This window comes from Poecilia reticulata, chromosome 10 (genome assembly GCF_904066995.2).
Source record: "Poecilia reticulata chromosome 10, P_reticulata-male-v2, whole genome shotgun sequence".
Taxonomy (NCBI): domain Eukaryota; kingdom Metazoa; phylum Chordata; class Actinopteri; order Cyprinodontiformes; family Poeciliidae; genus Poecilia; species Poecilia reticulata.
In genome coordinates this window covers 28,147,229-28,163,943 of record NC_088839.1, presented here as the reverse complement: position 1 = coordinate 28,163,943, position 16,715 = coordinate 28,147,229, and the positions used below count along the sequence as shown (strand labels likewise).

Sequence of the window (16,715 nt, the reverse complement as noted above, 5' to 3'; positions counted from 1 at the left end):
TTCATTATTAAGCTGATTGCCTCGACACAGCGGGCTTGTAGCGCTGGAGGATCTTTGGATCTCCTGCGGATCTACGCATGCTGACCGGAGCGCTCCAAAGTTGAGCAACACCTTTCCCACGATGTGTTCACGGACATCTCATTATTATTATTGTTGTTAGATTTTGTATCTCCAAAACCTGAACGAAGAAGAGCAGACGCGGGTTCTGAGTCAGCTGGGAAAGTTGATGCGGTTTTACGTTTTCGTAATGCTTTGCGTAATCGAAATGATTACAAAACGCGTCTGGGTGGAAAAACTGACTGAAATCTGCTCGATTCTTGGACTGCTTACCTGAAAGTGTGGTTATGGTGGCAGGCTGTTAACAGATTGTGTGTATGGATGAGGAGGGTCCGCGGGGGGCTGCGCTTTAAAAGGGGCCAGTTATGTCAGGAAATCAGCGGAGATTTGCTGATTCTTCTCTAATTTACAGTCGCAACACACGAAGATTAATCTCCTCGCAGGTAGTCTGCAGGAAAAGACCCCCTCGGGGGTCTGTCACTGTCGATCCAGGATCCGCAGCACAGCGCGACATAATTGCATTGCGGTGATTGTTTTTGCTCTGGATGATGCAGGGTCATCGCGGCATCTGATGCGCTGTGTGTGTGGGTTGGAGGTATCGGTGTTGCTGTTGGTGAAGTGGGGGATGAAGGGAGGTCTGTCACAGCTGATTGGCAGCTCTAGCAGGTTGAAATCAGTGCGTGGAGGGATGTAGGGTGACTGTGGGCTATTTATAAGCCGCAGCAGTGACATGTGCCTACACATAACACATACTGTGGATGAAAGCCATCTCAATGTTATGCATATTAAAGGGAGATGCAAAACAATGTCTGTTATATTTTGCAGAACATTATGTTACACATAACTCAGCTATACTATTCATGTATTCTCACTGGAATTGATCACATATTTAGCTCTTTAAATTGGTTTTGCAGAAATAAATTGAATCACAGTCATCACACATTATCAGCATAAGCAATATCTCTATTCCAAAGCACTGCAATATTTTGTAGCCTATCATATTTCATGTTTTATGCATTCAAACTGCTTTCCAGTAATCTTTATAAGAGGTCCAAACATCAATTAGCATTTTAAATTACTTAGATTTTTTTCTTCATCATGTTGCCAATAACTGGATGGGATATATTAGGAAAACATTTCTCCTCAAAGTCAGAAAAATGGACAAGCGTAAGAATTTGAGTGAGTTTCAAAAGGGCAAGCATGTGATAGTCAAATTGTGTCAGAAACAGCAGCCTTCCTGCTTTGCATGGATCTGTAAATATAAGAAGTCCTTGACTACTTGACTAGTGAGCTATGAAATACGGCGATGGCAGCATCATGCATTTGTATAACAGAGAGAGAAAAGCAAAGTTGATGGGAGAATGGAAGGAGCTAAAATTAGGCAATTATGCTGTTTTACGCAAAAAGCTGAAAACGGGGATTAAGAATCAGCTTCCAGATGGAACATTACCCTAAACACATAAACACATCTTAGCTAAAATGGAATGGCTCGAACATATTCAGGGACTAGAATGGCCCAGTCAAAGATGAGACCTAAATCGAAATTTAAAATTGTGGAAATAATTTAAAATTGATGTTCACATATGTTCTCCATCCAATGGCTTTTTATTCTTGTTAAATTTGTAATTTGATGTATTTTTTTGTTAAAAAATACTTTTTATATATCGTTATTATTCTTATTATTTTCTGTTTTGATAAAAGAAGCTTGTTAACTTGTCTGTATTGCACTGCCGTGTATTTTCAATGATTGTACCCTGAGAGACTATGGTATAATATATATAATATTCATTGTCCCTTTTTGAAATAAATAAAAAACAGGTTGAGATAGATTGCAATGAAAAACTGGAAATAATTTAAATCTCTAAGTGCAAATCTGGAAGAGATTACATCAAGAGGGGCCTTGCTGGTCATAATGTTATGCCCTGGTGGGTGGGTATTTGGCCACTGGGCTGATTTGACTTTAGTGTACTTTATATCTGTACCAAATCTATATTTTAGTGACCAAGAGTCTAAAGCTCAGGGGATATCATGACCATGGAAAAGAGCAGTATAGAATCATATCTCCATTACTAGCAGTCACTATTATTAATGCAGTATTAAGCAACAATATTGTGTTATAATTATTTGCTGACTAATGATGTAAAATTGGAATAGAAGACATATTCACGGTGTATATGATACCAGTTTTGTTGTCTTTGTCCTTGTCTCTCCCCAAATTGAAGTGGCGCCCCAGGCGGTGAGTCTTAACGGCCAAATTACAAAACGCCATTGTGTATCAGGTTACCACTGGTGTGAATAAAATTCCCTGGAAGAGTCAAAAAGTGGTGTACCAAATCATTTCTGTTCACAAATCACCTCTGCCTTAGAAACCCACGCAACCAAACATCAGTCAAACAGCAGAAGGGAGTTGGAAATGCACATCATGCTGAGCACAAGGGGGAAAAATAATGCACAAGACACCTAATACACATTTCGATTTGGAAAATGTGACTATAAAACAAAAGTATATCCGTGCTGTGCAGATCCAATAAAGACGTGGATGTGGAATGTAAATGGGACAACTGCGAGGGAGAAGAGTGCTCAGATGGAAATAGGCATGCTGTTACGTCTACGCGGCGCTTTGCTCTGAGGCTTTTAATGCTGGATTGCTGCTAAGTCCTTGACTGGCACGGAAGAGGGAAGATAAACTTGAGTCAGAAACGGAATCAAACTGTGCACTGTATCGCAGTGTGAAGTCCTTTCTTTATGTGCAGTCTGATAAGGTTATTTATAGTGCAAACGGCAAACTAATATGTTAATATTTACTACTGGTTATTAAGGCAGACTTATGGCTTTCTTTTGCTCTCCGTTGCTGTGTGTGTGTATTTGGGTTGTACTTGTAAAAGACACACTTGCCCCTGCCGGCTGGTCATTGTAGTACTCTATCCTCGTGACTGGTGTTACAGAACTGCCCTGCTGCAGTCATGTGAGTTGTAGTGGAGGGAGGGGCGGACGGAGGCGTCACCGTGACGTAGAGGAGGGATGGGCTGTCTCACCTCCCTCCTCTTCTCTTCTTCCTTCTAACATGTGACTGCTTCCTCTTCTCGCTGTCTCTTTAGTTTTCTCTCACACATGCACACACAAACAAGCATGGCACCGTTTGCCTCATTTTTTCTCGTCCTGTCTGTTTTGCACATGCACCTCCACATATATCAAAATAAATTGCTGTTTGGGCTTAGATTCCATTTCTACAAACCTAGACAGGAATTGCCTTTCTAACAAACTTAGGTTTTTAGTTTTTATTTTGGGTTTTTTTCTGGCAATATTTGAAGAATTCAAACTCCCCAGAGTTAGTTTTCTTGAGTTGTCTCCTAAATGACACAAACTACTGCCTATATTTGTTGTATTATGTCACCATATAATCAAAGTTGGAGTATTTGCTAATTTCTTCATCATAACATGTCAATTACAGATTAGTCCTACACAAAATATGCTGTTGCCTCCAGGTGAAAATGATGGATTCTTAAACAACGTTGGCATCTCAAACATTTGTCTTGCAAAATCACAATGTCTTTGAAGACAAGTTCCTGCAGATGCTGCTGCTGACGTCAACGTGTTTTGGCTTTTATCGTAGAGAGAACAAGTAGATCCTTCGTAAAACTGCATATATTAAAGTAAAGGCAACAACAGGTCCTCCAAGTTCACAGTTATACCTTGCAGCCTATTAAGATTATGAAATTCCCAAGAGGATTCTGAAAGTGTCTGTTTGAATTTTTCTTTTGCAAAAACTCTTCCTCTTCTTTTATTGATGAGTAAGTTCATAACAAATGTAGGTCAACGTAAAAAGGTTGAGTCAAGCCTGTAGATCATAACTAAAAGTTATGATTTACAGTCAAGTCTGCACTCAACTAACTACAGGATAACTAAAAGTTATGATTTTTCCTTTATGTATTTTTCTGAATTTCCTCACTGTGGGACAAGAAAGTATATTTCTATTCTATTTTCATCCTAAGCTACTATTAAATTACCAGATCATCCCCATTTGTTATTGCATATAAACACAGTTGCCTAAAAGCACCAGCCAGTGTTAAATTGTCACTTCATACAAATCTTTAGTACAGTATTGGTGCATTTGTGCAACAATTTGGTAAAATTCTAGAACATTTTGCAACATCATTGAATTTATTTCATTTATGTAGAAACAGAATAGTTATTCCAACTGCTTCTAAAATAAAACGGCATATAAACAACCCCCCACTATATTTTGTTATAGTATTGAAGTGTTTAATGCAGTTTGTCTAACAAGCCTGCAGTCAACTGCGTAACAGACACATTCATAGCTTAACAACTGTAGTTCATAGTGCTAGCTTACAACATGAATATACTAATGTAAACTTAATATCAAAACATTAACATTATTATCCTATGACAAAAGTTATTGGAAGAATTACTGTGTAATCTAAGTTTTAAATGTGTTATGGTTTTACAGGATAACAATAGTAAGTTTTTGGACTTGCAAACCTGCTGCTTCTCTGGAGGTTTAATGGAAAGACGGCACGATGTATTTAAAACTTTTCTGTTTCCGTTGACCTGACCGGACCCACAGAGAAGTCGCTTTAGATCACAGAAGGCTTCTCAGACCTCTCTCAGGGCTTATAACTGACCGGGTGTCGAGGGTCACTCTCAGCCCTCTCAACGGGGGTGAGGGGGATTTTGGCGGAGATCAGTCCGACTTAACATCAGCAACACATCCTGCTTTGACAGGACACAATCGGCTAAGGGATGCATGCTGGTAAAATATTAGCCTTGTCACATCCACGCCACTCTGCTGTTCAAAGCACCGGTTGGGCAAACTCGCTTCACTACTGAGAAAATCACATGCACGTACACGCACACGTGTTATTTTCCAGTAAAAAGAAGGTGAACTCAGAAGCACTTGCTGCCTCTTTGATCACCATACAGTAGGCCAACCATCATTCATTAAACAGCACCATAAAGTTGGGAGAATCATTTTTTTGTCAAAGTATTTTGATGTTCTTTGGATATTTGAAAACCATAGTCACATTTATATCCATAGATATTGTGAATTTTTAAAATATTTTCCTGCATACTTATAAAAGTAAGTATGCTTTGCGTTATTTTAAAGCACTTTCAGTTGCCCTTTCTCTGAACAGTGACAAACCTGCCTTGTTTTGTAACTGTGTTGGCTTACAGTTGCAATTCAAAAATTTAACTTCAGACAAAAATCTTTAGAATGTTGTCAATAAGTCATTCTTGATGTATATTGCAGTAAACACCTATATAATACAGTTTATTTAATAGTAACTTACATTTATAAGGTTCCCTTTATTTTTGATTTGCCACAGCAAAACTTGAGTTTTTATTGACTACGTTTATTTATTTTGGTAAATCCATACTAATTTAAGATGCTTAAAGCACCTATTCAGTGGTTTTACCCTCTGGACTCCACTAAAATATGTTCTGAAACCAGTTAAACCAGTCTTACTCAAGTGGATATTAACTGAAGTAGGAGTGCTTTGTAGATGCCAAGCAAAGCATTCTGACTTGTTCCATTGAGAATGTTTATTTTTTTAACAAACAAAATAAATTCACCAACTGTGAATTGAAAGAATGTATATAAAGCAGGATTACTGAGATCTAAAATTGCATCAAATTGGATTTTAAATTGGAGAGAATCCAAGTTTGGTTAGATTCTCTCTCAAAACCATAATCGTCCTTTACCTCATTGCCCATTTGGAAATTCAACATTCTGTTTTTTCATGATTTATGGAAGTTGGAAAATATTATTGGACTTATATTTGAGTCTGCTAATGAAAGACATTTTATTAATCTTGAAATCAGTCACCAACCTCATTCAGCAACCATGAAGCATTTGTGGATGTAAATGTTGCATTGAGCTCAAGCAGACTTTATTTCTAATTCCAACCCATTAAAAACAAGCTTCTCATGTGTTCATGCATGTTTTTTTACGCTTCTGTATGATTACAGGAACAAGATGATGCTAATGCACAAAACAATTCGGTGGAAGTTGGAATAAGATTTATATAAAATCTCTGTGATTTAATTTGGATATAAAATTCTATTTGATTTGTTGCTTTCAGCCGAACGGGGGCTGAAAGCCAGCTGGCACATCACCTTCTTTGTGTAGACTGATAAATATGTCTTAAACTGGTTGGTGACTGAGGAGTGAAGGCTCTGCACAGACAGCAGACAGACGAGTATAGATATCAAGGCTTTGAGGATCCTCCCAGGTGTGATGGATGTCTTCGATACAGTCGTTACTGCCAGTGTTCAATATATATTCTATCCTGAGTTGTTTTTTTTGCTTTTCAATGATTTAGCCTTTTTGCTGTGTCTCCGCTGCATTTACTTTCGGTGTGTTTGTGCCCACCATCCTGTGTTTTATTCCCAATTCCGTGCCATTAGCTTTCTTGCTGTTCCTCTCTTGTCTGTGTGAGTCGTGATGTGCAGTGCTGCAGTGCAATGTGTTCAGCCTGCAGCCCCACGGTGACTCACCTGTCCCTTCTGTCACTATGCGCTGCTCACATCACGAGCAGCGCTTGGATATAATCACACAATTGTGTGGAAACAGTGTCCAAAATGACATAAGATGACTTGTTTTGTCTTTTAAATATATTTTTAATAATAGCTAGGGATGATACAATTAAGGCTGCAGCTGGTGCAGCATCCTCCTTGTTGGAGACGGAACAATATGTCCGCCTGACAAAGTACGAAAGTAAAGTGAGAAAGTTTAGGTGATTTGTTGCCCAGGTGTCAGATTCACAGGTTAGTAGTATTAAGATAGTCACTCGTCTTTTATAGTGCTTTGCACCTCATAAGAATCACCCAGTTTTTGTCAGGGACATAAGTGTGTTGATGTTTGGCTAATTCCCTTTGGGTCCGTGTTAGTATGTGATGGTGCTGGGAGTATGTTTGTTTCCTCTGAAATCCCTCTGAGGTTTATCAGGCATCCTGCTGAGACACAAGGGGCCCATGCTCCCGTTAACCGCGCTCCTAGACCCTGTGTGTGTGTTGAATGGATCTCTCCGCCCATCACGTGTTTGACTGTTGCTAGCTACCATGCTAGCAGAGGCAGGTTGGTGGAGGGGGTGTTCAATAATTAATTAGGTGGTGATTCATCAGCTGCTCACTCAGACTTCCTTGGCACCACAGCAAAAATTCATGCAGGCATACTCCCAGTTAGATCATGCAATCTCTGATTAAATCTGGACTTCTGTCTCTGAATTCAGATTATTATTGTGTCGTCTCTATAATCGCAGTAGCTCTTTGTTCTTTTTCTCATTCATCTAAGATACTTTTCTGTCATGATTTGCATTGTCAGTCTTTCTGGTAACTTGGGTCACCGCTCAGATTTGAGCATCATTGAAAATATATGCTCAAATATTGGATCAAAATTGCTTAACAGAGTTTTAATGATAACTGATTTTACCTTATTAGAGGAAGCAGTTTGCTAACTATTAACTTTTCAGCAATGCATTAACCAAGCTGCTTTGTAATATGACATCTTGGCATGTCTCAACTTTGCACCATTGTGTACACTGTTTTACGCCATAGATAGTGTTCTTGTAAATGTGTGACAAAAACTGCAGAGTAATTTTTGACAACTGCTCTCCACACTGGACATCAAGAAATATGATTAGCAACTGATTTCTTACAATTTTAGTGAAAATACATCAGTCGTTGAGTAAAGATCCAGTTCATATTTTCTACGTCCAAAAGATTTCATGAAGTTTACATCAGCCAGGTGATCCAAATCAAATGCAGTTGATTAACTGACCGCCAGTCCGTTCACCACTAAATAGCCAGTGGTTTTGGGAGAACAATGACTTCAAACACAGCCGCAAATCTGCACCAGCATAGCCGAAATGACGTGAGGCCTGGTGTTGCAATGGCTCGGTCAAAGTCCAGACTCTAGACTTTGTCATATTGAGTCATATTGTGAAAACAATTTACTACGACCTACGTCAAGTGAATGCTACAAAAGATAGCTATAGAATCATTAGATCTTGTTCTTCCTGTTTCCATAACTGTGTTTGTGACTTTTTGAAACACAACAATGGAAAATTAAATGTTGTTGATTGTGTTGTATGATTGCCTTCGATTTTTGTCCACAATGGTCTTGCTAAGTTTTACCTGTAACAAAATCTCACGTGATCCTAATTTTGCAGGGCAGTAATCAGAAGGTGTTGGTTAGACGCAACAAATCACCCATGCTAATTAAAACATAGCACAGTTGATTTCATTAAGCCTTGATGGATACAGTTTTAATGTACAGAAGTGGTATGATTATTGCTAAAGAGCCAGACTCATTAAGTCTGTGCTGGCAGTCCTGGAAGACTGATACGGTCTATCCATCTGTCAAGATCAGATGCAGTTTCTTCTTCTAATCATGTGCCTTTGTCTTTGGTATCCCATAACAGAGCACAGTAAGGCTCTTGGGCAGTGTTGACCTTTAGTCCAGTTTCCAAATAGGGATAAACGGTGCTAGCAAAGGCTTACCGACCTGCAGGTTCAGGTCAAACTGGAGCTGTACATTATTGCTTTAGGTTTAATCAAATCAACATGAGTTTTGTTCCTGCTTCCCTTGAATGCATGTCAAACTGCCCCCCATCACCACAAGCTTCAGCTTCATTTGAAGGACCTTGTGTTAGTGGAACTGCCTATTTCAATTGATAGTTTGAGCTCTGAGCTTTCTCATGATCCAATAAATGCTGTTTGTAGAATGGAAGTGGAGTATAACAGGTTGCATTTCTTACATTGCATTGTAAGAAACTTGGATGAATCTCTGAAATCCAATTTCCATGCAGCATTCTTTCTGTTAGGTATTGCAGTAAGCAGCAAAAGGAAAGATGGTGGAGAAATCAGGCAGACAGAAAAAAAATCTAACATGACTGAGACTCAGGGGGAATTCAGATCCTATTAGGAATTCCTTATTGCATTTTTCCACCTTAATTTATATGAAAATCTATTCAGACTGTCGCCGTGTTGCAGGTTGTTGCCGCTGTGACTCAAACCGGAGTGGGATGTGAAGATGTAAATTTCTCCTCCATCTCATCTTTTGCACTCAGTCCAAGCTTTTCAGTTAGTGTTGTGATTCACTGGTATCACCTCTCTCCATTTCCTCATGCTGCTGATTATTCTTCAAATTTATGCTTTTTATCTTTATGGCACATTGAAATCCACCTCAGAGGGTTTAAACATATTCAGTCTTTTATTGTCAAATCATCTTTTACACACCGTTTAACACTGGTGAGCTGGTTAAGCCTCTTGGTTGGATCTGATAGAGCTATTCCCCTGCAAAGACCCTGATTCATCAGCGAGTCAAATTACAACAATTTGAGTAATTTATCAGTCGCTAAAGTCATTGAGAAACTTCTTTGAATAAATCTTTTTGCTGCTTTCTCCTGTTACTGTAGGCCCCAGGCAGTCATTGGGTATTTTGTACTAGTATTTGACGCTGAATAGGCTCATAAATGGCTAATTAGACATTTATTAGACAAAACCCTGACTCTAAAGCCTTACATTTTACCCACTCAATAGCTTACATTGTATTGCATTTATAACACTTTGCCATCTTGCAAAGCTAAACATTTACTAAAAATATATGTTTATATGCATTAATTACTTTCCATATATTAACTAAATAATTATTCAGCTTACGTATGGTTTGGAGGAGGAAGGTAGATGCTCTCTGACTCATGGCATATCGACATGTCCAATTTCTGCCAGCTTTGCCACAACCCCAGAATCTGCTTTCCCTTCAATCAACTCCTTTCTGATGTTTTTGTGTGAATCTATATTTGTACTCATACTTATGCCCACAAATTGGTAAATTTAAGTGGAAATTATTGGTAATATGATAATTGCAGCTGAAAATGTAGTTTCCCCTAAAATTTTAACATTAGCTCACCAAAAAATGGATTTTACACATTTTTAGAACTACACAATCTTTGGAAAGACTTCTGACTGGACAGTTATCCGACAGTCAGTCACTGACACTTTCATGAGGAGAGTAAGTCACAAGAGGTCATTGCTAAAGAAGCTGGTTGTTCATTGTGTTTTGGTGGAAAGTTGAGTAGAAGGAAAAACTGTAGTAGGAAAAGTTGCAAAGGATTGTGAAGCTTAACCCACTCTGGGATAACTCTGCCATATCCAGATTTTACTTCACTGTCAAATCAGAGGTGATGCCAAAATAATATTGCCTGAGACAATGAGAAAAAGAACTAGATTGATGCTCAGTGGTGCATTATTCTTTTTTCAAATGACTTTGCAGTCTAAAGTCAAGAAATTGACTTTAGCATCTCTATAAACAAGGTTTATAGAGATACTAATTTCATATTCTTGCAGGACTTGGCTTCTTCTCACTCTGCCAAATGGACCAATTCCTGCTATACTGGCCATGGGCACTGACTTAATTGGCCAGTAAACATATTGTTAATCTGACTAAAGTCTGTAAGTCACCTGTCCCAACTTTTAAGGTGTCCAGAGAAGGTCCTAAGTGGCCCAATGAACAAAAATTATCTTAATAAAATGATTGGACTGGTGTAATATTTGAAGTTGTGAGAAGTTGGCTTTTGGCTTTCAGTAGCTCTACGCCATAACAATCAAAATCACCCAAGAATAAACATTTTAAATGGATTACTCTGTTTGCAATGAATAAAACAAACTTTTCAATGATATTCACTCGTGTTCTACGTGTCCTTTCCTAACCTTTGTTTGTAATTTGTATTCATCACAACTGCCATGGTGGCTTTATTGATGGTGTCAACATAAGGAGTGCAGCTGTCATCCGTTGTAGACTCGGATAGACACACAGTAGATGTCCACATCACCTGAGGGAGGCGTGGAGGGGTTGGTGGAGGGGGAATTCAATCTCACCCTGCTGCTCAGGGCTTTGTAGTGAGGCAAGAGCTCGCTGGATGCCCTAATTCTTTAAAGCTCTCTCCCACCGCTGCCTGATTTATCATAGGGGCAGCCACACAGGAAATGCCTTATTTTAAGGGCGAAAGACCCATACCCACTGTTATGTCTCTTTTCAAAACCTTAGATGAGTGGAAGATAAAAGAGAAAGTCTAATCTTGCTGGGTAGGAAACGTGACAAGCAAATAATGGAACATACTTGCAGACAAAACTGATAAACCACTGCGTCTCTTCCCTCCAAATAATCCACTCGTCCTCCTGGATTAATGTGTAAGATTATGACCCATGCTCCACAACTTCAGGGATTACATGGTGTTCCTGGGGCAATGCCACCCAGAGCTGAGGAGGCAGTGATGCAACATCAGTGCATATGTTGCACTCTGTAGTATTTCCCTTTACTCTGCTTGTAGTCGCACCGACCTGTAGTTTCACACAATGCTAGAAATGATTATTTGTGGAGTACATAAGTCTTTCTTACACAGAGTCTCTCAAAATCAAAGATTAAAAGAGATTCCTTAAATTAAAACACACCCCAATACAACCACTATTAAACTGAACCTTGATGAATTCATGACTTTATCTAGCTTATGCAAATTTGTGACTGCTCTGTCCGACTGTCTCACCTGAAATCTAGACTCATCGGCCAGGCAACATTTTCTGCTCATTTTCAGCAGTCCAGTTTGACTTTGTGATTTGTAGCTTAAATCAACGAGTGGCACCTGCTCAGGTTGCTTGCGTTATGCTCCTACTGAAAATACACCTTTCCTGTGGCTTTGCTGAGGTACCTTTGTCATGGAAAAGAGTAAAAACAGAAGTTAAAATGTTGCTGGTCCCAGTTCATACGTTGAAACCAGTTTGGTAGCTTTGTTTACCAGCGCCCTCTATTGTCGAAGAACACATTACTCTATTGTGCCCAACTACTGCAAAGACTATTTTGTGCAAGCCACAACAAGACTGAAAACTTGATTTGCAATTTTACAGTATTTGTGTTGTGAAAGCAGCAGGGATGAGACTACTGGAGATTATAACAGACTTTTAGAAGTAGTCTTGGCTAAGCTAATAGAGTAGTCGAAGCAGCGATATTATTCATCATGTGACTCAATGTTTTAGGAGTTTGGACACCTAAACGGTCTCCATGGCAGTTGGTTTTATCTCTACTGAACCGTTTACTGCCCCCAACAAAGAGACAGGGGAGATAGAAAAAGTTTTTGTTGCACCGAGAGGTCTCTCAAGGGCAATGGTGTAAATGAGGGAAAAGGTTAAAGGAAATTTCCACGGAATGGCGAAACAGACCTTAGGGACAAAAGGACACACAGTCACATGCATGAATGCCAGCATGGCATATATCTGTGGCAACAGTGAGCTAAGGGAAGGCAAGCACAGACTGGTATGATCATGCACCTCTGCAAACACAGGTATCCATGGTTTGCTTTAAACACTGCCAATTACAAGCAGCGCAACATTATTAGATATGGTTCAGTGCAGTATTGCACACACACTCCTGCACTTATAGCTTAGTGTTTCTCCCTGTGCTTTACTCCACTTTAAAAGATGTCTTATTTTTAGATTTAACTTTGTTGCTTCCTCCGATAAAAGGCACATTATTGTCTCTCTTTACCTCAGTGTGTGTGATCCAGCAGGGAGTGACTATTATAAATAGATCTGTTGGCTTCGAAGTGCACACCTTTCTGTCACATCATACACACTTAGACTTGTGGACGATCACAGGTTCAGACGTAATTACTAAAAGAGCTCCATGTGGGCTTGTTAAAAGAATAACGTAGAAAAATTGCAGACTAATGCTGTAACTCATCAGAATGTATTAAATTACCACAGCAGAAATCCAAAATTGAATCTCTGATTTTGTGATGTATTCTGATGATAATCTAATGTAATATCTCTGATAATTCCTAATGATGAATACATTAGAGTGGAGTTTCAGTAATAGGCTCAGGAGGCTCTGTGGGGCTTAGTGATGGAAAGTTTAGAGGTGTGTGTGCTGTAAGCAAGCAGGCGTCTACCTGCACTGAACGGAGGCACTGATGGAGGTGGGTGAGGTTGTTGATGTACATAGTGGGGCTTACTTCCACACTGGTACACGCATGTCAGCATTCATGCCAAGTCTAACGTGAGCACATGTTTGCCGCTAAACAGACATCCTGCTTCTGGAAATTTCCATCCTTTTCCCGCCTTTTTGTGCAATCGTGCTCCTTTATTATGATTTTATATCTGACTTGAGCATGACTTATTTCCACCTCCTGCCATTCATCAGCCTGCTGCTCATTGACCTACATCCCAAATTGTCACTTAGGTTTGCGTGACCGCAGTTCAGTGCCATGGTGATATGGCATTACACACATACAGTATTGTGTGTACAACCAAATTTGCTGCTGGGAAGTTCGGATCTGCTTCTGGATGCTGTATTATCAATCCAATCCAGAAACCTTCAGTCACAGTTTGGACAAAACATTGTAACAAAAATTAATATAAATGATTGTTATGTTTAATAATAAAATTTAATTCTTGAATGTGAACCCAGTGTGAAATTGTTCAGATTGAAATCAGAAAGGTGCATAATACTTTTATTCAAAGCCAATAAACATAAAGTAGTAAACTACTGAATAAAATCTTATTGCCTTTATCTGTTACAACAGGTAATAAATTGTAAAGCACATTCACAACTGGTTGGACATTGCTTGAACATTAGATGATGTGGATCAGGAACAGTGATGCCTTGTGGTGTTTTGTCTTTGTTGAACTTTGCCACACTTTACTGCAAACAGTTTGGTGGATTGAAGCCCAAATATATGATTTATATTATAAGGCTTTACAATACACCACTGATTCCACTACATGACACATGGTGCATCACATCTTGAGCACTGCTAAATAAAAACAAGTGGTGGATATTCAGCCTTCTGCATCTCACCCAGCTATTCTTACAATGCTTTAGATAGCAGCCTAATCTGTCATCTGTTTTGATACTTACAATGTTCTTTGTTGGACTTCATGTGAATATCGCCTAAGTAAGTACATGTACTGTTAATCCTCTGCTGCACAATATATGTATGCCTCTTAAATAGCTTGAAAACAAATAATTAAATATTCAGTGTTTTACCTGCATTCTTTGTCATGTCTTTGCAACTAAAGCATGCAAACACTCAGCATCTTACTTTGTGCAAATGTTTAAGTTGGTCTGACTTTTTTGAGCCAGAGAGGAAAACATTTTCTTTTGCGATTTAACTTTACTGTGAATATTTTCATTCTTTTGCATCAATGCATCCAACGCAAGAAAGTGAAATGAATCAAATTTAAAGTTTGAAAATCCATTGTTGCTCTGTTGATGCAGCGCAGATAGATTAAGCAACTTTTTCTTCTAACTTTTGTATTAATCACATTTATCAGAAAATTGAGACGAGCCTCTGGGGAGCATCAGGTTTGAGTTAATGAGGAAATGATTTCTAATCAACTCTGACATATTAATGTGCCCAGTCCTCCTCTCTCACCTCTTCAGTCTGTCAGTAGTTGGGAGAGTATCCGATCTCCATCAACAGATTAGAAAAATGAGAAGCATCTTGTTGATTGTGCTCTGGAAATATGGGCACATCCAACACTGTGGAGTGCAGCACCTTTGTTTCCTTTTTTGCTCTCTCTCCATAAGTGATTCCCAGTTTTGCTGCAATGCGGGGACGCTGTTGACATAAGGAACATTACTATTATAATGGTAGTTGGATAATAAGTCACATACTTTATTGGTGAGTGTGTCTGCTTTTGATGAATTCATCCTTTGTGCTAGTTAGTTGTAGATTAATCTTAAAAAGTTCAATAGTTTAGTGAAAAGCTGCACATTAAACCAGCGTGTGCTGATTTCATTTTCACATTAAATGAAATTCTTCCTCTTTCAATTTTGGTTGGTGGTTCTTCACAGTTATGTTGGGCCCAGACACTTAACTACTATTTTATATACAAGTAGTTACATCTACAAATTCATCATACTTGTTTACATTTAGCATTGTGAAACCAACAAACTTTACCTCACAAACTGACATAATCCCAAAGTTTTCCAGCTTTTGATTTATTTATTGGCATATTTGTCTGACAGAGGTTTTATTTATCTTAAAGTAAACTTTTTATATATGTTTATTTAATAATTTACAGTTGCACATTGTAAAAAAATCTATTTACAAACAGGCTTTTATTACATATTTTCTAGCTCCATGCTGTTCACATGCACAGCTGTCTGTTTTTTTCCTGGGTGAAAATGGTCTGCTCTTTTAAGGTTTGTTACCATCACAGTACAAGGAATTAAAGGTTAGCTAAATTGGAGGCTTATATGGATAAACCAGCAGCCTGGAAAGAGTGAAACCAACCCTGATCCGTCCAAACTTTGGACCTTTCAGCACCAGGTAATTGGGTGGAGGTGATGGATGGCTGCATGGACACACATTAGTAGACTAAATGTCTCCTTCCGGTGTTGTGTACTTTTATCTATACTCGGTAACGTTTGGATGCGCTGTCATTCTTCTATACTTTGTAGGTCTCATTGATGCTCTGACTTTCCAAAACATAATTTTAAAAACATACACCACTGAATTTTCATCTGTCCATCCAGTCTATATTTTTTGCAGGTCCCATATTTAAAGCCTGGCAAATGTTGAAATGGCTACCATAATCCCATTTCTACCATTTTGTATTTGACCTTTAAAAGTTTGCCATAAATGTACTGATTATTTTACAAAATGAGCATCTGGAAAATTGTAGAATCTGGGCTGAAAATGTGTCATGAACCCATGTTATTAATTCAGGTTGGGGGAATAACCAGATATGCACAATATGATTTCTAAAGTGATGAGTCCTGAAGATCAATGCTGCATTTTGGTTTCCCAAGCACAAGGTAGAAGAGATCCATGTGCTTTGCTTGTTTGGTAGTTGGCAGGGTTATGCAAATTTCCTTACACCTCATGTAAAGTTGGACTATGGACAAATACAGCTGCATTTCCGGTCACTGCAGACCTTTCACGCCATTTTTTGTTCACCTCACTTGTGTTCTTTCTGTGTGCTTCTTGGCTCTCCATCATCGCCCTTCTGTTCTGGGCTCCTTGCTGGAGTCTGTGACCTTTTTTTCAGCTGCCTTCCTCCTTTTATTTCCTTCCCATTTTACTCTTTTCAGTGCGTTTTTATTTCTGTTGGCTTTGATGTCGCTGCAGCCTGCTCTATCTTTTTTTATCACTCAGCTTGAATATTGCTCTATTAACAGTTAGTCATGTTTCGGATATTGGGGCAACACACGCACACACACTTGTACACACTCACTGTGACCGGTAAGCAGCCATGAGTGAGTGATGGAAATTTTGTCAATCAAATGTAGGATTTGAATTGACAGCACACACTTGCACGTAAACACACACACACTTTGTCAGAGAAGAGCAGAAATACCGGCTCAGGCAGGCTGATAGCCAATTTACACAGCGTGAAATACAGGCCGAAGAGACGAGAGTGAGTCTGCGAGTTGTCGTGGTCTGATAGCTTATCGATTCCTCTGCAGGTGATTTTAGGAAGAAGACGACCAGGGAATGCGGGGAAAGGAGGAAATAGACAAAAGAGTCAGAGCAGGTGAGGCAGATAGTGAAGCAGAGATGGACTCATATTATTTTAGTCGAGGGAAACAATCCTTCTGACAAAGAAAACCACCACAGACCTTTAGTCTCCCTTCAATG

At 39.0% G+C, this 16,715-nt stretch overlaps 1 protein-coding gene across 2 annotated transcripts in view; it reads left to right on the top strand.

Annotated features, from left to right (window-relative positions):
- ppargc1b (peroxisome proliferator-activated receptor gamma, coactivator 1 beta) overlaps window positions 1–16,715 on the top strand; it is a 112,740-nt gene that overhangs the window by 15,631 nt on the left and 80,394 nt on the right. The gene's annotated exons all lie outside the window — the stretch shown is intronic.